The sequence below is a fragment of the Hyla sarda genome, chromosome 2, assembly GCF_029499605.1.
Source record: "Hyla sarda isolate aHylSar1 chromosome 2, aHylSar1.hap1, whole genome shotgun sequence".
In the NCBI taxonomy this organism is placed as follows: domain Eukaryota; kingdom Metazoa; phylum Chordata; class Amphibia; order Anura; family Hylidae; genus Hyla; species Hyla sarda.
In genome coordinates, this window is record NC_079190.1 from 29,313,959 (window position 1) to 29,340,523 (window position 26,565).

A 26,565-nucleotide genomic window follows, 5' to 3' on the forward strand; every position below is an offset into this window, starting at 1 on the left:
CATCAGACCAAAGTACAGATTTCCACTGGTCTATTGTCCATTCCTTGTGTTCTTTAGCCCAAATAAGTCTCTTCTGCTTGTTGCCTGTCCTTAGCAGTGGTTTCCTAGCAGATATTCTACCATGAAGGCCTCACACAGTGTCCTCTTAGCAGTTGTTCTAGAGATGTGTCTGCTGCTAGAACTCTGTGTGGCATTGACCTGGTCTCCAATCTGAGCTGCTGTTAACCTGCGATTTCTGAAGCTGGTGACTCGGATGAACTTATCCTCCGCAGCAGAGGTGACCCTTGGTCTTCCTTTCCTGGGGCGGTCCGCATGTGAGACAGTTTCTTTGTAGCTCTTTATGGTTTTTGTGACCGCACTTGGGGACAATTTCCACCTAGAATATGACATATTTTCAGTTGTTTCACACTTTTTTGTTATGTATATAATTCCTCATGTGTTAATTCATAGTTTTGATGCCTTCAGTGTGAATCTACAATTTTCATAGTCATGAAAATAAAGAAAACTCTTTGAACGAGAAGGTGTGTCCAAACTTTTGGTCTGTACTGAATATATATATATATATATATATATATATATATATATATAATGTGATAATTAACAAACAAAAAAGCAGGACTTATGATTGGCGAGATGCTATACAAAAGAAGTAAGTCTCCATATATACGATTGAATACCCTGGCAAGCTGATAGGATTATAAAGTAATAATACACCACATCCATGGGTTATCGAGCTGAGTGAACATAGCCGGTAAGGGTTTATTTTCTAGTTTTCCATTTTTCCTTTTTATCATCAAGGCAACGAGGATGAATCTGTTGGCAATGAGAAGGTTATGGGCTGGAGACATTTTCGCTTGTCAGCTGCTCGGTAGAGATCAGGTTGACTGTGTTCCAGAGTGCCGCGATGTTCCTCGCCGAATCATTGGCTGCCTGCCAAATGTTCTTCCGCGGTGTTGCTAACAAATTGCTCTTTAGCATAGTCATAACCAGGTGTCAGTCCTGCTGGCCCGGGGCCCACTCATCCAGCTGCCTCTTTATACAAAAAATTGATTCTAATTGGAAAGAAGGTCCCGAGGAATCAATGTACCCAAAACACTATATAAAAACTATACCGTATTCTACCTGTTCCTTATTATTAATTAACCCTCTAAAGCAGTGGTCTCAAACTGGGGCCCTCCAAAATTGCAAAACTTCAACTCCCAGCATGCCCGGACAGCCGTTGGCTGTCCGGGCATGCTGGGAGTTGAAGTTTTGCAACATCTGGAGGGCCCCAGTATGGAGGCCACTGATCTGAGGATATGGCTGACTTGAGCATTCACATGTTTTTCAGTTTTTACCTTCAGGGGCCATACTTTTTTTTTTAGCTTGTTAAAGGGGTACTCCAGTGGAAAACAAATGTTTTCAAATCAACTGGAGTCAGAAAGTTAAGCAGATTTGTAAATAACTTCTATATAAAAATCTTAATCCTTCCAGTACTTATCAGCTGCTGTATACTCTAGAGGAAGTTGTGTAGTTCTTTCATAGTCTGACCACAGTTCTCTCTGCTGACACCTCTGTCCATGTCAAGAACTGTTCAGAGTAGGATCAAATCCCCATAGCGAACCTCTCCTGCTCTGGACAATACCTGACATGGACAGAGGTGTCAGCAGAGAGCACTGTGATCAGACTGGAAAGAACTACACAACTTCCCGAAGGGTAACCCCTTGTTTCAGCCATATTTGTAAGCCAAAGACTTAAAAAGAATATGCTGTATATACTACCGCATCTGTGGCATCTATGACCATGTCATTGCTTTTAATTTTAAAAAAATCGATGGTGAGTGCTTCATGTTCCCTTCAAGTCTTTGGAATATTTGCATAGACTAGTTTAGGCTACATTAACACCTCACCACGTCGTTTGACGTATCCATTTTTGGCTGGATAGCGACCTATATTGTAATGCATGGCAGTGGATATCATGCATTTCATGCAATTATTTTCAGTGGACTGGATAGTGCAGCAGACCATGTTTTTGAATCCAATGAAAAAAGTGCATACGGCTCAAATGGTGACTCCATTTGGCCATCGAAATAAATGGCATCTGCTCCTGTGTGTTACAGTGTACATCAGCATCCTGCCAAAAACGGATATGTCTACTGAGTGGTGGTAACGCAGTGTGAACCTAGCCTTTTACTGCTGTTTTTACATGCAGAGCAACACATTATAGAGAACTGTCCAGCTAATTCATATGGTTCAAGATTGATAGGTGTCCTGTACAAATTAGATATAGTGTAGGGAATTTTAACTCTTTGTTGCTTATAATGACGTGCGTCATGGTGTGTAGCGGCCACAGGGTGTCAGTAAGAGTACCTGATCACTTCGTGATGCCAGGGCACCGTTATCCTATACGCGGTCCGAGGTTGAAGGCAGCTTCTCCTGGGCCAGACACGATGCAGGTGGAATTGCATTGACAGCTGGCCTTTGGTGCGAGAGTGTAGCGTAACCCCTTGGGAGCTCTGTTGCCTTTCTGAGACTTGTAGTAGTTTAATGAATGAATTCTGGTAACTAGGGTCCTGCCAATATACTGTAGCTTTCTTCACAGGGGCAAGAACTTCCCACACTTGAGTATTGTCCTGCAGGATGACCAGGATACTAATATTAGTATAAGTAGGCCTCTCCTCAGAGCACACGACACACAGCACACCTGAGCCAAGCACCTCACTATAAAGGGGAGACTTTTGGGGTCTCATTGGCAGGTAGGTACACATGGGGTTCACTGCAGGGTCTCATCGGTAGCACTCTTAAAGGCACAATAACATGTTAAACATATATACATATAACAATAAGAAAATATATTATTCTTACATTACAATAAATACATAATAATTCCATCAACAGAACTTTAGTGGGCCCAACACCTTGTGCTGCCAGGCTGCCCGAGACAGTCCAAAGCCACGGGACAGCTACTGGTGCTGGGACACCACATGTCGAAAGCATCCTGCACACGGCAGAGCTCCATTCTGCTGACTATGGTAATGCAGGTAGTCTGTGTGCTGCCAAACCATGCTCTATCAGGTGCCATATATAACAGGGTTTAAACCAACTATAGTTTGTCCCTAAGGTCCTCTTAGCTGCCAGGCCCATCTAAGACCCAGCAAGAAAAGGAAGAGACTATTGGGACAGCAGGACTGAGCTTTCTATATCTGCGAAACTTGGGAGACGTGACTTTAAGTGGTGTCCATAATTGACATTATTCCAAGGACTTTCCATATTTATGGCATGGTCTTATACTATGGTCTTTCCATATTTATGGAATGGTCTTACACTATGGTCTTTCCATATTTATGGCATGGTCTTACACTATGGTCTTTCCATATTTATGGCATGGTCTTACACTATGGTCTTTCCATATTTATGGCATGGTCTTACACTATGGTCTTTCCATATTTATGGCATGGTCTTATACTATGGTCTTTCCATATTTATGGCATGGTCTTACACTATGGTCTTTCCATATTTATGGCATGGTCTTACACTATGGTCTTTCCATATTTATGGCATGGTCTTACACTATGGTCTTTCCATATTTATGGCATGGTCTTATACTATGGTCTTTCCATATTTATGGCATGGTCTTACACTATGGTCTTTCCATATTTATGGCATGGTCTTATACTATGGTCTTTCCATATTTATGGCATGGTCTTACACTATGGTCTTTCTATATTTATGGCATGGTCTTACACTATGGTCTTTCCATATTTATGGCATGGTCTTACACTATGGTCTTTCTATATTTATGGCATGGTCTTACACTATGGTCTTTCCATATTTATGGCTTGGTCTTACACTATGGTCTTTCCATATTTATGGCATGGTCTTACACTATGGTCTTTCTATATTTATGGCATGGTCTTACACTATGGTCTTTCCATATTTATGGCATGGTCTTACACTATGGTCTTTCTATATTTATGGCATGGTCTTACACTATGGTCTTTCTATATTCATGGCATGGTCTTACACTATGGTCTTTCCATATTTATGGCATGGTCTTACACTATGGTCTTTCTATATTTATGGCATGGTCTTACACTATGGTCTTTCTATATTCATGGCATGGTCTTACACTATGGTCTTTCCATATTTATGGCATGGTCTTACACTATGGTCTTTCCATATTTATGGCATGGTCTTATACTATGGTCTTTCCATATTTATGGCATGGTCTTACACTATGGTCTTTCCATATTTATGGCATGGTCTTATACTATGGTCTTTCCATATTTATGGCATGGTCTTACACTATGGTCTTTCTATATTTATGGCATGGTCTTACACTATGGTCTTTCCATATTTATGGCATGGTCTTACACTATGGTCTTTCCATATTTATGGCATGGTCTTATACTATGGTCTTTCCATATTTATGGCATGGTCTTACACTATGGTCTTTTCATATTTATGGCATGGTCTTACACTATGGTCTTTCCATATTTATGGCATGGTCTTACACTATGGCCTTTCCATATTTATGGCATGGTCTTACACTATGGTCTTTCCATATTTATGGCATGGTCTTACACTATGGTCTTTCCATATTTATGGCATGGTCTTACACTATGGTCTTTCCATATTTATGGCATGGTCTTACACTATGGTCTTTCCATATTTATGGCATGGTCTTACACTATGGTCTTTCTATATTTATGGCATGGTCTTAGGCTATGGTCTTGAGCTCGGTGATGTTTGGTAGCCACATAAAGAATGAATGGAACACTGGACGTTGCACAGTCATTGCTGCTCCTGTTATTCGGAGCACACTTGACCTCCATTGTTGAGATCGGCAGTTGCAGTTATGACTCAAGTTAGTTGTACATTTTGATGATGAGAATAAAGTTTCTCTTCTTTCAAAACTTTTTTTTTATCAACCCTAAAGTATTGATGTTACTGCCGGTGTGATAGATGATATACATTATCATCAGTCTGTCACCTTGTTATTGCAATACATGGCGCCATGTAGGGTGATGTTTCCATCAATTCCGGTATCTGGTTTGTCCATGTTCTATGTCTGATTGACCCTCAAACCTTCCAAAGTGATAACCGAGGACTAGGACATTGCTATTAGCTTTCTCTACATACGATTGTGTTATTGTGTTACTTTTTATTGGATCCTACAAATCTTTGTTTGCTTGAGATGGATTTTGTCAGCGTTATTAAATGCTGGGAAGAATAGCGATTTCCTCCTCTGAGATGTGTGATGACGCCCACTGAGAGCTGTGGGAATTATTTGCTCTGTAAGAAGCCTTCATTTAGTGCGGGGACACTGTGACTCTTATGTTGCTGATAGGAAAGTATGACTTGTGGGAAGAGCACTGCTTTATGGTGGTAACTTGTGTGGCCTTTACAATGCTGGGCACCAATTAACGAAAAAAAAATTCCCAGAGGGTATGGTCCCACGTAGCATTTCACGCTGCACATCGGGAAATACGCTGCATATTCTCCAATCAGCATACACAGGGCTACCAGGTGGCAGCCTTGTGTGTTCAGTGAGGTTTGGAGCCGGGCCGCGCCTCACAGGCACCCCTGTACATTGCCCAAATTATATATAATACAGTGCCTGAATAAATGTTACCATACAGTGCTGAAACAATGCCACTATACATTGACAAATTAAAAGCTGAACATATAAAATTATCCAATATTTTATGAAATATTGCTATGCAACATTCATGGTGGGCATACATAGATACTATCCAGTATGAAACTGTTTACCCAGTGCTGTGGGGCATTGTGTATATTTCCAGTAGCCCTAAGGGAGCACAGGTGGGACAATAAGGAAGAGACCTGTGGATTGGCTGGGGCTTGTAGTTATCACAATGGTCACGATCTGCGTCTCACTGGTCACTGTGGGTTGAGGTCGTCTACAGGGACTCCTCAGGCTTTATAGGTTGGCACAGTGGTAGAATGGTTGTACATCTTGGCAAAAGAATAGTTTTTCTAATATACTTCTTTAAAAAAATGTATAAAAACAATTTATTAAAGGGGTACTCCGGTGAAAAACTTTTTTATTTTTTTTTTTTTTTTAAATCAACTGGTGACAGAAAGTTAAACAGATTTGTAAATGACTTCTATTTAAAAAAAAAAAAAAATCTCAATCCTTCCAGTACTTATTAGTGGCTGTCTACTACAGAGGAAATTCTTTTATTTTTGGATTTCTTTTCTCTCCTGACCACAGTGCTCTCTGCTGACACCTCTGTCCATGTCTGGAACTGTCCAGAGCAGGAGAAAATCCCCATAGCAAACATATGCTGCTCTTGACAGTTCCTAAAATGGACAGAGGTGTCAGCAGAGAGCACTGTGGTCGTGACAGAAAAGAAATCCAAAAAGAAAACAATTTCCTCTGTAGTATACAGTGCTAATAAGTACTGGAAGGATTAAGATTTTTTAAATAGATGTAATTTACAAATCTGTTTAACTTTCTGGCATCAGTTGATTTAAAAAAAAGAAAAAAAGTTTTCCACCGGAGTACCCCTTTAAAGAAAACTGCCTTTGAAAATCCCACCACTAGGGGTCCCCATACCTCCTGGGACACTGAGTCCCACAGCAGCATGAGGGTGTCCAAGGGTCATGGGCACCTGCAGAAACACTGCTGTAACACAGAGTTTAACTAAACATGTGCCTCCAACTGTTGCAAAACTACAACTCCAAGCATGTCTGGACAGTCAAAGGATGTCTGGGCATGTTGGGAGTTGTAGGCACACAGATTAAGGCAACACTGCTGTAAAAAGAGTTATCCAAACACTGTACCTCTATTCCAAAACTACAAGTCCCAGCATTACAGGACTGCCTAAGGATGACACACATGAATGATATAGGAAGATGTAAGTACATGCAATCTCCAGGGCTGCCAGGCTTCTCAGAGCAGTGAGTCAGCAGAGTGAGAGACAAATGAGACATTACAGTGCAGGCAAGAGAGGGACACGCCTCCTACCTTTGAGACAATTGAAAAGACAGTCAGCAGCTGTAATATGCTATATTTTCTTTAGAGAAATATCCATGATAGAGACATAAAAACGTTGTGTACATGATCAGGAAGAGGCACTGAGTAACATATAACAGTTTTGTTTTGTGGGATCTGACAGGTATGCTTTAAGCACTGTCTGCTAGTGATGTGGGGTGCCCTTGGTGTCTATGTGCAATGATGAGGCCTGACAATGGAGCAAAGTGGTTTCTTTTACTGTAGAGTTAGAAATATCATTCACACAGGATGAACAGTTCTTATACATTGAGAAGATGAGGCTTGGCGTTAGGTTAGATCAGGGTAACGCATGGTGCTAGTGTCTCTAGATCACCAGAGCTGGGCCACTTTTGCCCTTTATTGTTGCTAGTACCCTGTCTTTCTCCCTAGAGCAGCCTGTTATTGAATAGTGTTGAGCAGCATAGGCCATATTCGAATTCGCAATATTTTGCGAATATATAGATGAATATTCGTCATATATTCGCTAAATTCGCATATTCGTAATATTCACGTTTTATTTTCGCATATGTGTAAATTTGCATATGCGAAAATTAGCATATGAGAAAATTTGCATATGCAAACATTTGTATATGCGAAAATTCGTATATGCAAAAATTAGCATATTCTAATTTTCGCAAATGCGAAAATTCGCATGCCAGTCTCACACAGTAGTATTAGAGCCTTGTTTACACCACACAAGCTGGAAGCAGAGAGGGGTGATCACTGTGATGTGTACTGTGGGAAAAAAAATGAATATTGTAATTGTGAATATATAGTGCTATATTCGCGAATATTAGCGAATTCGCAAAATATGTGATATTCGCGAATAAAATTTGCATTGCGAATATTCGCGAGCAACCCTATTATTGAATCACATTAGAGCTCAGAGGGGGATCACTACATCTACTTGTTCCCCCCATACTGAGAATCCCTGCGATGTAGTAAAAACTAAATACTCAATACTCCTCACTTCTCTCCAGCCCTCTTAGCGTGACAAACTGGCTATCCTTAGCTGTTCTCCTCCAACAAAAACTATCCATTCTTTTCACTAGGAGAGTCTGCACTAGCTTCCTCTCAATAGAGAGTCTAGCTCTCCAGTGACTAAATTTCTCCTTCCACTAAGTAGAGAGGTTTGACCAAAGTTAGCTTCTCTCTTCCAGCAAGGTTACCAGCAATGTATGTTTGTATTAACCCCTTACTGTTTATTATCATACATGAACAATGCAAAGCACTATAAAGCATAAAGCAGTGGTTCTTAACCATGTTGGAGGTACTGAACCCCACCAGTTTCATATGCGCATTCACCGAACCCCTCTTAATTGGAAAAATAAAATGTGATTTTTTTCAAATTCAAAACATAGGAGGTATATATTTAAGTATATATTTATACATAGGTGCACAAAATGAACAAAACCATTAAGAACAAAGAACAATACCATGAAAACATGATTTTCACACAAAAACATAATGAATATTTACTGCAAATCAGTGAGACTTCTGCTGTTGTCTTTCAGAGGCCAGTTCAGAAATGCGCGGCTTTACCTTGGCAAGTGCCACTCTCATGTCATTTTCGCAACAATGGCAGTGTTCCCCCACATTAGGACGGCAGTGTTCCCCCACATTAGGCAGGCAGTGTTCCCCCACATTAGGACGGCAGTGTTCCCTCACATTAGGCAGGCAGTGTTCCCCCACATTAGGCAGGCAGTGTTCCCTCACATTAGGCAGGCAGTGTTCCCCCACATTAGGCAGACAGAGTTCCCCCACAGTAGGCAAACAGTGTTCCCCCACATTAGGCAGTCAGGGTTCCCCCACATTAGGCAGGCAGTGTTCCCCCACATTAGGCAGGCAAAGTTCCCCCACATTAGGCAGACAGAGTTCCCCTACATTAGGCAGGCAGTGTTCCCCCACATTAGACAGGCAGTGTTCCCCCACATTAGGAAGGCAGTGTTCCCCCACATTAGGCAGGCAGTGTTTCCCCACATCAGGCAGGCAATGTTCCCCACCCACATTAGGCAGACAGTGTTCCCCCCCACATTAGGCAGGCAGTGTTCCCCCACATTAGGCAGGCAGTGTTCCCCCACATTAGGCAGGCAGTGTTCCCCCACATTAGGTAGGCAGTGGTCCCCCACATTAGGTTGGCAGTGTCCCCCCACATTAGGCAGACAGTGTTCCCCCACATTAGGCAGACAGTGTTCCCCCACATTGGGTAGGCAGTGTTCCCCCACATTAGGCTGGCAGTATGTTCCCCCACATTAGGCGCAATATAGTCTGCCACATTAGGCTGGTAGTATGTTCCCTCACATTAGGTGCAATATAGTCCCCCACATTAAGCTGGCAGTTTGTTCCCCCACATTAGGTGTAATATAGTCCCCCACATTAAGCTGGCAGTATGTTCCCCCACATTAGGTGTAATATAGTCCCCCCACATTAGGCCGGCAGTATGTTCCCCCACATTAGGTGTAATATAGTCCCCCACATTAAGCTGGCAGTATGTTCCCCCACAATAAGTGTAATATAGTCCCCCCACATTAGGCTTGCCGTATGTTCCCCCACATTAGGTGCAATATAGTGCCCCACATTAGGCTGGCAGTATGTTCCCCCACATTAGGCTGGCAGTATGTTCCCCCACATTTGGTTGGCAGCATAGTCAGTCCCCCACATTACGTTGGCAGTATAGTTCCCACCACATTAAGTGCAGTATGTTCCCCCACAGACATACAGCCTCCAGCCATAAAGTATACACTTACCAAACGCCAGCGCGCGTCCTTCTTGCTTCTTCTCCGCGCTCCGTTGCCATGGGCGCACGCATGGGACGTGAGTGACGTCCCTGCGTCCGCTAGCTCCCGGCGGTCCCCGCGTTTTTAAGGTAAACGCGGGGCCGTAGGGACTTAACAGAGGCGTCCCTGTGTTCCGAAAGCATCTTTCGGAACACAGGGATGTGCCAAGGCAAGACCATGTGACATATTGTCTCTGGTCGCATGGAATGCTGGGACAGGTCAGATACAACAGTAAAATAAAAAGACTTGCACTACAGCACTTTATGGTGTGGGTCCTGTGCATGAAAACAGTAAAAGTGGTGCACAGAGATTATAGAAATAAATTACACAGTATTATAACTTGGTCTCATGGGCTAAAGACTGAAGGAAAAAATTCTGGAATACCCCTTTAATGTAATGGTCTAGGCTGGGATTAAAACTTTTCTGCAATATTTGCAAATATCTAATAGTTTAGGAAGTAGCCGTATTCCCCCTTTTATAACAATTCTAAAGGAATGTCATCATATTGTTCAGTAAATTCACTGCATCAAAAACTGGATGTTACCATTCCGGAATTTTTTTTTATATATACGACTTAAAATCTCCACTGATACTGGTCCGGAATCGAATCATTTCACTCCAATTATATCCAGCACTTTGGATTTGAGCTGAGATTCCCCACGCAGGTCCTTCTTGTTCTAAGCTTTGCTCTGGTGGTTTCAATTCCCTTTGGTCTTTATACCAAGCACTTTCCAGTAATGTTCTGTTTTTTTCACACAGCATAGCAGATTGCATTGTTTTAAAGGGGTACAATTTTTTTTTTAAATCAACTGGTGCCAGAAAGTTAAACAGATTTGTAAATGACTTCTATATAAAATCCTAATCCTTCCAGTACTCATCTGCTGCTGTATGCTCCAGAGGAAGTTGTGTAGTTCTTCCCATTCTGACCACAGTGCTCTCTGCTGACACCTCTGTCCACGTCAGGAACTGTCCAGAGCAGGAACAAATCCCCATAGCAAACCTCTCCATCTCCGGAGAGATCCCCCCCCCCCCCCCACACACAAACACACATCGGATACCCCCCCCCCCCCCCCCCCCCAAAAAAAAAAAAAAACACCTGAAGAAGCACCCCATGTTTTTTTGGGGGGGGTCTGTTACCCATATTATGCACACTCCACTCACCATTACTAGTTCTACAGAATCAATTGTTTCATTCCAGCACAGCTGCATCTAGTGTGCATATTTACTGTAACTGTGGCATGTGATCACAAGAACATATCCATGGTAAATGTGTCAAAAGGAAGTCAAGTCCTGGATCAGCTACCAAAATTCCTCCTAGCAGCTCTCTCCCCACCCAGATCTGTATACTGCTGCTGTCTCTAAGGGATCAGGATAACTAATAGATATACAGTACATCACTAGGTCTATTTGAATTTTGTATAATTTTTTCTGGAATTTTCATTTTGCAAATTTTGCTTGAAATTTGTTGCAGATATTAACTTTCCCTAAGACCACCAATGTAAAGTCATATAGAACTCCCTTTTGACATAATCTCACTGTAATATGGTACTTACTGCTGAGGATGGCTTGAAAACAGATACATGTGCTCCAGATATTTTAATTCTCAAGTATTTCCAAACGTATCTCCTATCCTATGGATAGCATCTGATCATGGGGGTCCGTCTGCTATGACCCCCTGCTATCTCCAGAACAGGGTCCAATCTTTTCCTGTGTATGTGACGGTGAGACCCCAGTATACAGTGAAATCTCCCTTAGTGGACACCTCCCAATAGGGGACACCTCCCAATAGTGGACAGTTTTTAATTCCCCATCAGAATCCCATAGGACTTAAAGGGAACCAATCATCAGATTTTACCCTATATAACGCTTGGCAAAGCGTTACATAGGGTAAAATCTTTATTTTCACCATTCCCGGGGGACGCTCCTGCCCCCAGGGATGGTGAAGATATGAAGTTATAAACTAGTCACCGCCGCCACCATAAGTAGTCACCTGGGCGGGGAGCTCTTCTCACCAACTCCCGTTCTTCGCTCTGCTCCGTCTGTTCAGCGAGCGGAACAATGACGCGGCCCATCAATCAAGCAGAGGGGGCGTCGCTGCCGGCCGAAGAACGGGAGTTGGTGAGAAGAGCTCCCCGCCCAGGTGACTACTTACGGCGGCGGCAGTGACTAGTTTATAACTTCATATCTTCATCATCCCTGGGGGCAGGAGCGTCCCCCGGGGATGGTGAAAATAAAGATTTTACCCTATATAACACTTTACCAAGCATTATATAGGGTAAAATCTGATGATTGGTTCCCTTTAATGTATTTGCACCCTCCGAATAGGAGACATTCCCAATAGCGGCCGTGGACTCACCCAAAAAGGGACAATTGTGGGCAAAACACTCCCAATAGGGGACAAGCCAATACCCCAGTAAGTGGCTCAGGTTCCCAGAGGGCCCTGGCCCCTGCTGAGCCTCCCTGTAGCAGCCCCAGCACACCCCTTGTGCCAAATCATCCCCCTGTGCCAAATCATCCCCCTATGTCAAATCATTCCCCCATTCCCTCATCCCCTTGCCAAATCATTCCATACATAGTGTGACAGTACAACATATTGCACAGGTGTCTCTACGCTATGCATCATACCACATGCTACACTAACATTCCTGCACACATTATAGAGAGAGACCATTGATTTCCAAAAGTATGATGTAATGCTTTATTCCTCCAGTGGGGGTGCTGCAGAGAAACAAAACAGGTTCCTGCACAGATTACAGCTGATTGCTAAAGGTACCAGCAGCAGACAACCTTTGATGGACATATTTTGGAGGGAACCAACTAACAAAATAGGATTGTAAAATGCAGATAACTTCCCCCCTTCCCTCAATGTAGCCAACAGATCAGTAATTTCTGAGTTGTTACAGTAAGTGCTTAAAACTGGCAGTGATGCCAAGTGTTTTGTATAGCCGGCTGTAATGATGGGCGCCTGGTGCACAACCATAAATTGCAGTAAGTGCTATAGTTTGGGCTATGTGTCACAAACCACTTGCCTTGTGCTCGGATATAACATAGAAGGCTGACATTAACAAGCGTTCTCAATTCTCTCCGAGCCTCAGACAATTTGGGGACTCCAAGTCAGTTCCGCCCGAGTCATGCAGCAATAGGTGAAAATGGAAAGTATTTCAAAATTCTGTAATGCTGAAAGATTTATGTGATGTGACGGCAGTCAGGAACAAGTCTATAATATTTATGAAGAAATATGTTGTTTTTGGCAACCGAGTGTGCCATCATAGAGGATTTTAGTAATGATTTCCCAACAGAGGTAGCAGAGCTGAGTTTTCCACTTGGCCACACTTGTTGTGATTATGCAAGTTATTTCTTGTTTTTCATAGGACTGCAGGTTAGCTCATGTAATGCACTTAAGTTAGCATCAGAGGTAGTACCCATTGACTTTTGGCACTCCATGTGTCCCCATGTATAAAAAGTGCTCGCTGCTCAGATGAGGACCCGATCAGACCTGTAAAAACCCCAGCACCTGTAGGTTTAAATGCCGCAACAGCCATTAATTGCAGCATCTAAAGGGTTAAATGACATGATCGCTGATGGCTGCCATTAGCGGTGAGTCCCAGCTGCTGATAGCAGCCATTACTTACTGGGTTTGAAGCAAGCAAGCGCATCATAGTCCTCTAAAACAATGATCTCCAAAGTGTGGTCTTCCAGATATTTCAAAACTCCAACTCAGCCATGCTGGAAGTTATAGTTTTCCAACATGTGGTAGCCCACAGTTTTGAGACCACAGCAATAGAACGTTCTCTATGAAGGGGTTAAAGGCATATACCCATCTGGGACATTTATGGCATATCCACAGTATATGCCAAAAAATGTCTCCTAGACGCGAGTCCCACCCCTGGGACTCACCCATATCTTCAGATAAAGGGTTCCCTGGGCCTATCAGGCCTGTTTAAAGTCACGAGAGGTGCAGCTGAAAGAGAGGAGTTACGTAATTTGTGTTTTACGCATTGACTTTACTGAGAGTTACACAAACGGTGTTTAACCACAAGCTACACTTTTTCCAAAAGGTTATGCTGTTAATGTAAGCTTGTGGCCCTATGCTGTTTGTGCAACTCCCATTAAAGTTAATGTGACTGTTTTTGGCTTTCTGACCACCTCCAGTGGCCTTAAACAGCTGAAGGGGGTGGAAACCTTCAAACTCAAGATAGATGCGGGTCCCAGAGGGACACCCATCTAGGGGACATTTATGATATGCCATAAATATCCCAGATGGGTATACCTCTTTTACTCCTTCCTTTCCATGGTGCACAGCTTAGAGGGAACATTGAGAAGGACCCTGTAATAGTGCAAAATATCAGAATTCAGATTGTCTATGAGCTTTTTCATGTGCACGAGGCCTTATTATTGCACATAAAGATAGCAGAGTTGAACATTCTGTCCTATAGTGCTAAATGATATGACAGCCTGACTGCTGCACCATTCAACCATATGATATGGAAACCCATTCTCTGGAAACCCATTCTCTAATATTGCAATTTATCCCTATTGGAGAATGTACCGGAAACAGTCCTTAGACAGAACCTGCAAGTTTTCTGTACAGCCAGAGTTTATCATCTTGTACCATCCATATTGATCTCATTTTAAAAAAGACATCCCTTGTCATATACCCTCTTAGAGTATATGGACCTAATGAAGGGACTGTCCCACTCAAGAAACCCCTCTATTAGCCAAAATGGAGAGTCATCATAAGCTGTGGTTCTTTCTCTGAGGACCCAGACTGTCATTGCAATACACAGTGAACTATTGTAAACAATGGCCACCATGGCCATCATCTATTGACTGCAGATTCCCCAAGAGATTTTCAAAGAGCCAATGGCAGGAGGTTTATAAAGGTGGACTTGGGTGATCCGCTGTACTGTAAGTATTATGTATGGTAAGGTAAGAGTTAAACAGTCAGTCAGGCACTGCTGTGCTTTGAGTAACATATGCCAGTTGGTAAATCCTGCTATGCTGGGATACTGCTGAAGTATCCTATTGGGGGTGCTGACTTCAATAGGTAAATTAATGCAATTCCATACAGTGGCAAACGAGAAAATGAAGTTGCGCTCACCCAATACGTAGTGGACACAAATGAAGAGTCTTTATTTCGGAATGCAGCATACAAGGAAACACAGGTTCCACACGCGGGGAGTAAGAGCAGCCGTTCTCTGGACGCGGGGGCACACCAATGTATGGCAACTAGTTTTGCGTCATCACAGGACGCTTCTTCTTTCCAAAGCATACACTTTGGCCGAAAGAAACCTCAGATCAGACACCTAGCTGTCACACCTCCTCTCATAGACACGAATGGAGGGGTGTCGCCCGTCATCTGGCACAGGGCAGAGTTTACTCCAGGCACCGGATGACTCGGGTGCCGTACGGCAAAATGTTACTTGTATAACTATACACTTCATCACGATGCATCGGCCCAAGCACAGATTCATCCCTCAGACTAAGATGGTTCACCATGATACTTCCTTCCAGAATAAAGCTGAATACCCTTCAGTGTGTAGTGTTGGACTCTTTTCTCTGTGAATTAGAGAATAAGAGAACATGTGGAAAGACAGTAGGAATTAATGGATATGACTTGGAAACTGCTCAGTCAAGCATGGATATTGCACTTAATGTACGGAAGGAGAATAAAGGCACGTTCTTCACTCAATATAATGCAAAGGAAGAACTACATGTCCTACAGTTGATGTCCCTTGAGCAAAGGGTAATAAACCTGTCCTAGGAAGAAGTACGTCTCTTTTGGACGGAGTGCCGAGGGATTTAATGGTGTATTGATTGGGATAAAGGGAAAAACGAAACAGAGGAAATCTGGACTACAAAAGTGCCTCAGAGGACCCTCTTTTCGGGGACCACCAAAGGAAAGACACAGAGACCACTATAGAAGGAGTGTCAGAAAGAGCAAAAAGGAAAAAGAGAAGCTTTTGGGCGCCGTTAGAAGGTGTACAGAATGTTGTAAATGTATCATGTATAGCTCTGGATGAAGATCCTCTCCATTTTTCTTCTAAAAGACTTAAGACTGGTGACTTTGATGTGTTTAATAGAGATGAGCGAATCGAAGTTGACAAACCCGAATTCATTACGAATTTCATGAAAATTTCGATTGGCAACGAATACGAATATCGCCGCGATTCTATTGCACGAATCGCTTCATTAAACTCCATTTTACAGCGTTCCAGGCTATTGTAGAGCTAAGATGGCGGATCCACATGTGAGTACATGGGGCAGGGGATTATGGGAGGGCGGGAAACAACGGCGGGAATGAAGGTAGGCGGGCTGACCCTGAACCACATGTGAGATGCAGCCTATCGGTGTTCACTGACTCCTGTGATGTCACAGCCCCTATATAATCGGCGGCCATCTTGCCTCTCCATTTCATCTATGCACTCAGATGGAGAGGACAGGACTGCGTGTGTGTGAATAGCTCATACCACAGCGTTACACTGCAACTGCTAGTCACATCAGCATTAGGGAAAGACAGGAGTGCAGAGTGCTGTGCTGTTACTCTGAGAAGGATCATTGATTGCTAAACCTCCTATTCACGTTATTGAGCATTGCAGCAGAGAGGAGCAGATAGCTGTCAGCTGCCTCATACAGATCTCCAAGCTGCCGGAACTTTCTGAAGCATCTTATCTCCTCGTTTTTCAGCCCAATTGAGTTTTTTTTTGCTCCACAAATCTTCTGCTGCTCAGAATTGTGTGACAGAGTTCAATTTAGGGTTTAATCCCTGGATTTTTTTTTTGTGGTGCTGCACTGTTGGGTTCTGCTGCTGTTCAGAAATATGTGATTGTTCAGTGGACTGTAGTGCATTTGCACCATTTTGTACCTGTTGATCTGTCAAGGGGCTGGCTACATACTGTGCAAGTCCAAAAAATACTATTCACCGGCTGTTTTTTTTTTTAAAATAGTTTTTTCTGCGTATAGTTATGCATATATAATTGCCTCAGTGCATTAAGCATTGGTACATCCAAGTATTGTACCATTTAGTACCTGTTAAGCTGTCAAGGTGCCCCATACCATCAAAGTCCAAACAATAGTATCCACCGGCTGGTGTATTACAAAAATACATTTTTTTCTGCTAATAGGCCTTCATCAGTGCATACCGCATACGTACATCCAAGTATTGTACTATTTAGTACCTGTTAAGCTGTCAAGGTGCTCCATACCATCAAAATCCAAACAATAGTATCCACCGGCTGGTGTTTTTCAAAAATACAGATTTTTTTTCTTCTAATAGTTAGGCATATTACTGCCCTCATCAGTGCATACCGCATAGGTACCTCCAAGTATTGTACCATTTAGTAGCTGTCAAGGTGCTCCAAACCATCAAAGTCCAAACAATAGTATCCACCGGCTGGTGTTTTACAAAAATACAGAGTTTTTTCTGCTAATAGTCAAGCATATTACTGAGCTCATCAGTGCATACCGCATACGTACATCCAAGTATTGTACCATCTAGTACCTGGTAATCTGTCAAGGGCCTTCATACTGTTCAAGGACAGCCGTAAGTAATCCCCTGCTGCTGTTCTAGACAAATACTGTTTAAAGAGTAGTGTAGTGTATTGTAATACCCTCATAAACGCACTAAGTATGTCAGGCAGAGAAGTGCCAGGATGTGCACAGAGGAGTGGCAGAGGCCTAAATACTTCAGGCAGAGTTGGCAGCAGACTTGGGACGAGTGGCAGCAGGAGTCGCAGCGAGAGGCCTGAGCTCCCGTTATCAGCCAGCGGTCGTGTCTCCACCAGCAACCCATCTGCCGTCGTCGATTGGTTAACACGCTCATCCACATCATCACAAGTGACATCTGACACCCCCAGTCAACAGTCGGTGGGTTCCTCAGACACAACCCTCAGTTGGCATGGCCCCAGGGCAGTCCGTGTCCTCCCATTGCCTTTGTCCTATGCTGTTCCCTCTCCTAAAGAAGTATCTTATGCTGTGGGTTCAGCTCCACTATTTACTGAGGACGATCCAATAGAGGACAGTCAGCAGCTACTGGACAGCCAAGAAGGGGAGGAGACATGCGGCGCTTGCTCCGCTAGGCGGCCAAGTAGTGATGCCGAGAGTGACGTGGGAGGCGGTGTTGCAAGTGTTCAGGGTCCTGAAGCAGACACTGTTGGGGAACCTGAGGAGGACATCAGTGACGTGCACACAACTGTTGATGATGATGAAGCCGATCGCAATTGGGAGCCGGGTGCAGAAGGGGCTTCATCATCATCAGGAGAAGAGAGTTGCAGGTTGCCCTTGAGGCAGCAAGGCGGTAGCACGGTTGGCAGTCAGCGTGGTGGCAGTAGTGGAAATTCAGGAGCCAAACGTGTCCAGGGGAGACCACCTGCTTCCCGGCATCCTACCTTTCCGGGAGGTAGTGGAACAGGGGTTCCTGGAGACGGCGCCAGTAGCAGTCAATTAGTGCGGACTGCGGGTGAGAAAATCAGCTACTCAGCGGTGTGGAAGTTTTTCATAAGGCATCCGGAGGAGGTTCATGTAGCCACATGCAAGATCTGTCGTCAGAAGGTGAAGCGTGGCCAGGGTCCCAATGTCGGCACCACGGCCCTGCGTCAACACATGCTTCGCCACCATAAAGCGGCCTTTATGGTGTAGTGGTCCAGCCTGCTGCATCACCCAGTGGCCATCCGCTCCCTCCTTCATCCAGCCAAGGCTCCACCACCTCAGCCGAAGGGAGCTGTGTGTCAAACCCTCCTTCTGTCGCTTCTGCTTCTCCCACTTTTAGTCAGCCATTCCGCCAACAATCCATCAGCGAAGCCATGTCCAAGAGACAACAGTATGCGCCCACTCATCCAACGGCGCAGAAGTTGAATGTGCTCCTGTCCAAGTTGCTGGTGTTGCAGTCCCTCCCTTTTCAAGTGGTGGACTCTGCACCTTTCAGAGAATTGATGGCTTGTGCCGAGCCGAGGTGGAGAGTCTTAAGCCGTCATTTCTTTGCGAAGAAGGCAGTACCAGCCCTGCATAAGTTTGTACAAGAGAAGGTGGGCCAGTCCTTGAGCCTGTCGGTGTGTTCAAAAGTGCACGGCAGCGCCGACGTGTGGAGCTGTAACTACGGGCAGGGACAATACTTGTCTTTTACGGCTCACTGGGTAAATGTGGTTCCTGCACAGCCACAACAGCAACTTGGACAGGTCACACCGCTTCCTCCTCCACGCTCTCATCACAGGCAGTTGGTCCTGTTACAGTGTGCGACGCCGCCTCCTCATGCTCCACCGCGTACTCGGCCTCCACTGCACGTCCAAATCTCGGTGGCCCTTCATCGTACCATGTGTGTAGGGCACGGCGGTGTCAAGCTGTTCTTCACATGGTTTGCCTAATCTGGGGGACAACTATGCTCCTAATCTGGGGGACATCTATGATGCCTAATCTGGGGGACAAGTATGCTCCTAATCTGGGGGACAACTATGCTCCTAATCTGGGGGACAACTATGCTCCTAATCTGGGGGACATCTATGCTGCCTAATCTGGTGGACAACTATGCTCCTAATATGGGGGAAACTGATGCTTCTGGCCTTGGGCCTATCATTTTTTGAATTTTAGCAGTAGCTAAATACATGCTTAATGCAAATGTCAACATTGATCTTTAAATGTAAGGGTTTATGAAACCCTCTTGGGTACTGCGAATAACTGCTCCAGAATCATTCTGTGTCTTTCAGGAACTACTTGCCTCCCTGGCGCCTCAGGCCTTGGGCCTATAATTTTTTGAAGTTTAGCAGTAGCTAAATACATGCTTAAAGGAGATGTCCGGTGCTCTCTTTTCTTATTGTATCCGTTCCGGGCTGCAAAAAAAAGAAAATAAGCTTTCTCTTGCCTGCCTACGCTCCCCCGGTGCTCTGGTACAGGCGTTCGGTCCCTGGCCTGTATTCTTCTTACTTCCTGTTAGCCCGGCATGTCACACGGAGCTTCAGCCTATCACTGGCCGAGACGGGACATCGCTGCGGCCGGTGATAGGTTGAAGCTCCGTGTGACGTGCCGGGTTAACAGGAAGTAAGAAGAATACAGCCCGGGGAATGAACACCTGTACTGAAGCGTCGGGGGAGCCTAGGCAGGTAAGAGAAAATTTGTTTTCTTTTATTTTTCAGCCCGGAACGGATAAAATAAGAAAAGTGAGCACCAGACATCTCCTTTAATGCAAATGTCAACATTGATCTTTAAATGTAAGGGGTTATGAAACCCTCTTAGGTACTGCGAATGACTGCTCTAGAATCATTGTGTGTCTTTCAGGAACTACTTGCCTCCCTGGTGCCTCAGGCCTTGGGCCTATAATTTTTTGAAGTTCAGCAGTAGCTAAATACATGCTTAATGCAAATTTCAACAATGATCGTTAAATTCTCGGAGCTCTGCCAGAGCCTTCTCCTACCCCGCCGGGGCCGATCCGAGGACCTCACTAAACCATCCAATTGTTAGTAGAGACATGCGGTGTGTACAAGGGGCAGGGACTTAATGAACCCTAGCTTATGACCCGCACTTAGTTGTGATTCTTCTTTGCTGGCAAAAATGATCCCTATCGCCAACGGGAGCCGGGTGCAGAAGGGGCTTAATCATCATCAGGAGAAGAGAGTTGCAGGTTGCCCTTGAGTCAGCAAGGCGGTAGCACGGTTGGCAGTCAGCGTGGTGTGGCAGTAGTGGAAATTCAGGAGACAAACGTCCCCGGGGGAGACCACCTGCTTCGAGGCAGCTTACCTTTCAGAGAGGTAGTGGGTTATCCGCACCTGTCGGTGAAAGATAGAGACACGCTAATCCGTTCAGTGGAGCGCTAGTGCGCTGTTATTGCTCGATCTCGCAATTGATTGTGCAATGTAAGGGGTTTTTAAAGCCTCTTGGGTACTGCTGAGGCCTACTCCTGACTGTTCCTGGTGCAATGTATGGGGTAATTAAAGGAGTACTCCGGTGCACACTTTTTTCATGTTATCCCGTCCGGGCTTCAAAATAAAAGAAAACACACTTTATCTTACCTGCCAATCAGCCCCCGCCTCGGCCAGTGATAGGCTGAAGCTCCGTGTGACGTGCCGGGCTAACCGGAAGTAAGAAGAATACAGCCCGGGGACCGAACACCTGTACCGGAGCTCCGGGGGCTCGTTGGCAGGTAAGATAAAGTGTGTTTTCTTTTATTTTGCAGCCCGGATGGGATAACATGAAAAAAGTGTACACCGGAGTACTCCTTTAAACACTCTTGGGTAGTGTTATTTTTAAATTTACTGATAATTTTATCAGTAATGAAATTGAATTTTGCAGAATGCTAACCGTTACACAACGGAATGCTTGTTGCGTGTGATTTTTTAATGAAAATTTTTTTTTTAAATACGGAGAGGGATTAACTCTGCTTAATCATTTTTGGCGAAAAAACTCCTTTGGTGATCTGATCTTTTGGAGACAGATGCGCTTACACACATATGTCATAATTTTTTTTATTTTATTTCAAACATTGTGTGGTTTATTATTTTTGAGAAGAAAGTCTTTGGGTGGTCCACCGTCCTGCATTATAGAGTCTTCTGAACTGTTGGATATGCGCTTGTTTTTACACAAAGGTATACATTTTTTTTTTAATTATACAATTTTGTAGATTTTGGGGGGGATTGTGAAGCCCTGTGTGTACTGGTGCATCAGCCAACTCCAGGCTGTGTCCTTGAGCCAATATACGGGTTACTGATGCCGCTGTGGTGGGGCCTGGGTTTCAATTTCAAATTTTCTCATAGGTAGCACCCGCTATCCAAAATCTTTTTAAAACATTTCTAAAATTGTGGTTTTTTTTGGGGGGGATTGTGAAGCCCTGGTGTGTACTCGTGCATCAAGCAACTCCAGGCTGTGTCATTCAGGCAATATATGGGTTACTGATGCCGCTGTTGGGCCTGGGTCTGGGAATTTCAAATTTTCTCATAGGTAGCACCCGCTATCCAAAATCTTTTTCAAAAATTTCTAAAATTGTGGTGTTTTTTTGGGGGGATTGTGAAGCCCTGGTGTGTACTTGTGCATCAAGCAACTCCAGGCTGTGTCATTCAGGAAATATATGGGTTACTGATGCCACTGTTGGGCCTGGGTCTGAGAATTTCACATTTTCTCATAGGTAGCACCCGCTATCCAAAATCTTCGGTTTAAATTTCTTAATTCATCTTTTAAACTTAGGGATTGTGAAGGCCTAGTGCCTACTCATGCTGCTGGCAACTCCGGGCTGTGCCATTCATCCACTATATGGTCTCCTCATGCTGCCAACACCTCCACGCTCTGCCATTCAGCCACTATATGGTGTCCTCATGCTGCCAACACCTCCACACTGTGCCATTCAGCCACTATATGGTGTCCTCATGCTGCCAACACATCCACGCTGTGTCATTCAGTCACTATATGGTGTCCTCATGCTTCAGCTTCATCCAAGCTGTGTCATTCAGCCACTATATGGTGTCCTCATGCTGACAACACCTCCACACTGTGTCATTCAGCCACTATATGGTGTCCTCATGCTGCCAACACCTCCACACTGTGTCATTCAGCCACTATATGGTGTCCTCATGCTGCCAAGACCTCCACGCTGTGTCATTCAGTCACTATATGGTCTCCTGACACTGAAGCCACCACCAGGCTCTGTCATTGTGCTGCTCTGCGGCAGTGATTCTAAAAGTGATGGCGGTAATCTGCATGCTATTCTGAATAACAGTATTATTTCACTACCCCAGCACACTCCATTTGCGTTTTAGGACACAGCAAAGTGTTCTATACCCCTATAGAGGCTGTATGTAGGCTAGAAATAGACTTTTTTAAATATAGATTAGCTGTGAAAAAATTCAAAACAAACTTTTTCGGAAAATTCGGCGAATTGGCCGAATCAAATTTTTGAAAAGTTCGCTCATCTCTAGTGTCTAACTTTAAAATTGACCTCCAAAAATCAGTTTGTAAGATCCCTTTGCATACGTTTTTTCTCTGTTAATAAGACAAGTGAAAGGTGCAAGAAAGAGGGGGAGATACCCGATGTTATAGGACCCCCTGGGTTCAGATTGAAAAAAAATGTGAGGGATGAAGAAAAATAGTGCCTGAATGTGCTGCTTGATTTAGATGGTAATGGTGGGCAGGATGAGATATTGGCGTAGAGTTGGAGGTACAGAAATGTAAAAGGATATAAATCTACATACTCTAGGAGGCGTTGTTAATCTTTACCCTAAATCTATTCTGAGAGATGTGAAATCTTTAGTGTACTTCCAGGGTTTCGTTTTTTTGTCCATAACATGCACAGTCAGGATCACTAGTTCTACAGTGACATTTTATTATGTGTTATATTAATATAAATATAATAAGTCATGTGATCGCCAGTTTGACCCACAGAAAACCAAAGTGCCATGAATTTCCCAACATTGTAGCAAAAATTTGGATTTTTACCACAATTATGCAAATAACAATACACATTACAAAACAATTTTATATTACAGGTTATGGATAATAGATTATTGTGGATAGAACATTGATGCAGGGATTTATTCTGATACCATATTGGGGTCGGGAAGGAATTATTCCTCTGTTATGGGGCAATTGGCATCAGCTTCATGGGGGGGGGGTTGCCTTCCTCTGGATCAACACAGTGGGGTTTTAGCTTGAACTCAATGGGCTTGTCTGTTTTTTTTTCAACCTTACGCACAATGTAACTACCGTGTTTCTCCGAAAATACGACCGGGTCTTATATAAATTTTAGTCACAAAAAACACACTAGGGCTTAATTTCAGGGTAGGGCTTATTTATTGTATGTACCTTGAACAACATTGGGGGCTGTAGCAGTGTGGAGGATGGGGGGGCTGTAGCAGTGTGGAGGATGGGGGGGGCTGTAGCAGTGTGGAGGATGGGGGGGCTGTAGCAGTGTGGAGGATGCCGCACCCCCCCCCCCATCTTCCACACTGCCACAGCCCCCATCCTCCACACTCCTGCAGCCCCCCCCCATCCTCCACACTCCTACAGCCCCCATCCGCCACACTCCTTCAGCCCCCCATCCTCCCCTTCCCCCATCGTCCTCCACACTCCTACAGTGCCCCCACCCCTCTGCCATAATAAACTACGGTACACATTTCATCCCCAGCGGAGACCAGCACTTCCCCACCTTCATACGGTAGCGTCCGCAACTTGTACTGTACGGAAGCTGCAGCTCTCTGTGGCGGCGGGATCTCCTTCTGTTGCTTAGCAGCCGGGGGCAGGGACACATCCGTGACACCGGCCGTGCATACGCGCGGACATTTTAAAGTGACAGCGTCCCTGCACCGGCTCAATTACGGTAACTTGCCGCGGGACCAGCCAAGGGGGGTTGGGAAGTCTGCGGGCATTACTGGTCGCCCCGGTCCGGATCTGGACCGCGGTCTGCCAGTTGATTACCCCTGGCCTAGGACTTATTTTTGGGGTAGGGCTTATATTGCAGCCCACCCTGATAATCCTGCTAGGGCTTACTTTTGGGGTAGGGTTTATTTCCGGGGAAACAGGGTATGTAACTCTATTAAAGCATATGGGTATCAGAACAGAGAGCTACTCTGAGGACGTTGTTCCCATTTTGGTGAACTTGAGAGGTCTGAATACTTGGCTGAATAGATTTCGCCAGCAAAATCAGTTGTTTACCAAAAACCCCGGAAGCAGTGGCTAAGACTGACAATGAAGCCACCAAAACTAATTGTCTCTATATCCTGCTCATGTGATTGGAGTTCTACAATAAGTCATTCTTTGTTGGTTATTCCGCTTTACATACCATTTACCTTCTTTACCCCATAGTTCATGAACTATTTTCTTCTGTACTATTTTCTGTCACAAAATAACGTCCGTTATCAATAACGAACTATAATGGATTAACACGGATATTAGAAAAATCCCATAGACTATAATGGGATTTTCTAACGGACGTATAGGATTTGGTTACTGCCGGTTACAGCGTATTTTAGGACGGAACTAGCGACGGAACTTGCTAAACGGAGAAATTTGCTAGTGTGAAACAAGCCTAAAGTGTACTTGTCATATCCTATTAAAGAAATGTTATATGTTACTCCGTACCTGATCCTGATCGTGTACATATCATTTTTATTTCTCTCACAAATACCTTATATCTGTTGCTCACTTGGTTTGTGATTCTGTGCTTTGGAGGGGGGGCGTGTCCTCACTATGACTCATCTTCCTCGCTGAGTCTGCTGTGCTGGGTCTCTTCATCCAATCACTGCAGGCTGCTCTGTAACCCTTTCCTCCCTGCTGCAGTCTGATAGGACAGAAGTGAGCACAGAGGAGTGCTAGTCCCCCCCCTCACTTACTGGACTTTGTTCACTCCTGTGGCAAAGATGATGCTGCAGCCAGACAGGATTGTGTTTTGCATGGCATGGGGTGTTTTTATAAGTTATGGTTTCTATAAAAAGGAAATTAAATTAAATTCTTCATTATGAAGTATATTGGAAAGGTTAATGTTTTGACAAAATGCACAACATATACAGGGTTTTAAAATCTGACAGTGCCCATTTAAGGGGTTACCCAGATTTCTTGGATTCAGTATACAGGGCTCTCAGGGAAGAATGGTTAATGCATTAAATCAGGAAGGCCCAAGTGGTTCCCTGTCAGAGAAGCTTGATTATTAAATATGGCAGATGGGGCTTGTGGGCATGGTGCCTACACGAAATGAAATGGGATATTTCTCTCGTCTCCTCATATTGATGTCTACGTGACACCGCAGTGTTATCTATAGAGTAAATCTCCATAGACACCTACTGAAAATCCATTTTTTAGCAGCATTTCCTGGGCAGGACTCCTTCCATACTGTAATATTTTAAAGGGGTATTCCAGCCAAAGACATCTTATCCCCTATCCAAAGGATAGGGGATAAGATGTCAGATCGCGGGGGCCCGCCACTCCCGTGATCTCCGTGCAGCACCCGCATTTTATGCTCCAGTGTGGGAAACCTCTGTGTTTCCGGGACTGGAGACATGGCGTCACCCCACGCCCCCTCTATACATGTCTATGGGAGGGGGCGTGACGTCACGTCTCCAGTCCCAAAAACACAGAGGTTTTCTGAGACTGGAGCAGCATCCCTGCATAGAATGCGGGTGCTGCACGGAGATAGCAGGGGGTCCCAGTGGTGGGCCCCTCACGATCAGACATCTTATTCCCTATTCTTTGGATAGGGGATAAGATGTCTTTGGCTGGAATACCCCTTTATAGTCTCTTCCTGAAATCTGCACAGTACTATATACTGCCCTGTATATGTTATTTCACTGTTTCTGGCCTATTAAATACCATAGAGGCCAGCGTTCTTCCATCCAGCAAATAAATAGAAGCCCTGATGGAAACCACTCAAACAGAGGCCAAAATCACTCTCTTTTGGCCTCCATTAGGTCTCTGGGGGTCTATGGATACGTTGGCTGTATGTGTCTGAAGCATTTCTGCCGCACACGGTAAATGTACACTACAAATGTGGTAAATTTATGAGATGTGCCCTTCCTTACCTTTAGCTTTGACTTGATATATCCTAAGGTGATAAGCTTTGGGGGGAAAAAAATGATTTTGCATTACTTTGTCAGGAGATGTGTATGACCTCTATGGGGCAGATTTATCAAAACCTGTTCAGAGGAAAAGTTGCTGAGTTGCCCATAGCAACCAATCAGATTGCTTCTTTCACTTTTGAAAAGGCCTGTTAAAAATGAAAGAAGCGATCTGATTGGTTGCTATGGGCAACTCAGCAACTTTTCCTCTGGACAGGTTTTGATAAATCTCCCCCAATATGTCTATGTGTGACCATCCAGTGGTTGTG

The 26,565-nt window shown here is 44.3% G+C and overlaps 1 protein-coding gene and 1 long non-coding RNA gene across 3 annotated transcripts in view; one reads left to right on the forward strand and one right to left on the reverse strand.

Moving 5' to 3' along the window:
• MTNR1B (melatonin receptor 1B) overlaps positions 1-26,565 on the forward strand; it is a 302,631-nt gene that overhangs the window by 200,224 nt on the left and 75,842 nt on the right. The gene's annotated exons all lie outside the window — the stretch shown is intronic.
• Positions 673-26,374, reverse strand: LOC130358331 (uncharacterized). 2 transcript variants are annotated; one of them, XR_008889473.1, is made up of 4 exons: positions 26,261-26,351; positions 24,874-25,170; positions 2,349-2,611; positions 673-1,052 (listed from the first exon to the last, which is right to left on the reverse strand). It is a non-coding gene; the product is annotated as an uncharacterized LOC130358331 (long non-coding RNA). The 2 variants fall into 2 exon arrangements; XR_008889472.1 differs by lacking the exon at positions 24,874-25,170 and having other exon boundaries at positions 26,261-26,374.